The sequence below is a fragment of the Bison bison genome, unplaced genomic scaffold (assembly GCF_000754665.1).
Source record: "Bison bison bison isolate TAMUID 2011002044 unplaced genomic scaffold, Bison_UMD1.0 scf7180017854954, whole genome shotgun sequence".
NCBI classification, from domain to species: Eukaryota; Metazoa; Chordata; class Mammalia; order Artiodactyla; family Bovidae; genus Bison; species Bison bison.
In genome coordinates, this window is record NW_011485527.1 from 14,212 (window position 1) to 15,328 (window position 1,117).

General features: G+C 37.7%; 1 long non-coding RNA gene across 1 annotated transcript in view; it reads left to right on the forward strand.

The window, feature by feature from the left end:
- LOC105001470 overlaps positions 1-1,117 on the forward strand; it is an 11,138-nt gene that overhangs the window by 9,058 nt on the left and 963 nt on the right. Inside the window, exon 4 of the long non-coding RNA XR_826870.1 lies at positions 1,016-1,111. This is a non-coding gene — a long non-coding RNA (uncharacterized LOC105001470). The remainder of the gene's footprint in view (positions 1-1,015; positions 1,112-1,117) is intronic.

Genomic DNA, 1,117 nt, shown 5'->3' on the forward strand with positions numbered 1-1,117 from the left:
ATCTTTCCAACCCAGGACTTGAACCAGGGTCTCCTGCATTGCAGGCGGATTCTTTACCAACTGAGCAATACCTCAAGAGATAGCATGAGAGGAAAAAAAAGAATATTAAGCAGAGAAGAAGAATAAAAATAGGCTGAGGAGGGAATAGAGGGGGAAATTAAGTAGAAGGAAAGGCACAGAGCCATGTAGCCAAAGTGACCATAAGAGAGCAGCTGGAGAGTTGTAGGAGGTTACTTAAAATTGGATGGAAAGTTATAACACCACATGTGGATTGTGTTTCACAGTTCTCCTGAGGTGTGTACATGTGTGTGTGTGTTGTGTATTCTTGCAAGACTTCTTTCAGCTGAGTGCATTCTCAGGTTGAAATTGTGCATAAGCAGATATGAAATTTATGTTATGCTCCAAATCGTTCTCTAATATATCAAGTGCATTGGAACACATTTGTGCTTTCAAAACAACTATTACAGCAGAACTGACTGTATATTTTTTCCACCATAAATTATGTTTTTTTTACTTTTTATGTATTACTAATCTACAGCAAATTGTTAAGCAAAAAATGTAAACTTGATCATAATAGAAACTTAATTTGGCAGGGACAATACAGTTTTAAAAGCAATTACATGTACAGTCAATAAGCTGTACTGAGGTTAGTACATAGTGGATAAAAGTAGACCCATGGAGGCAGGTTGACTTGGATCCAAATCTGGACTCAACTTTGCACTGGCTGTGTCATCTTCCACAAACTCATAACTTCCTTGAGCCTTAATTTCCCTGTAAATAGGCTTTAATTACACATACCTGGATGGTTATTAAAGTTAAATCCATTAACATATGCAAAACTCCTAGCATAATATCTGACCTCTAATAAGCATTTAGTAAATGCTACTTCCTTTTCTTCTCCCTTTCTCTAGGTGAATACATTCCTTTACAATAGAATCTTCTTTGCTACAACCCTCTTCTAGCTCCCCAAAGGTAATTCTCTATAAACTTTGTTCTCCTTTTCTTTTATCTACAGGTTCAAGAATACAGAGAAGCTCTTGAAGCAGTCCTCATCAAGGGCAAAAACGGAGTCCCACTTCTGCCAGAGTTGTACAGTGTTCCTCCTGACAAGGTGAGC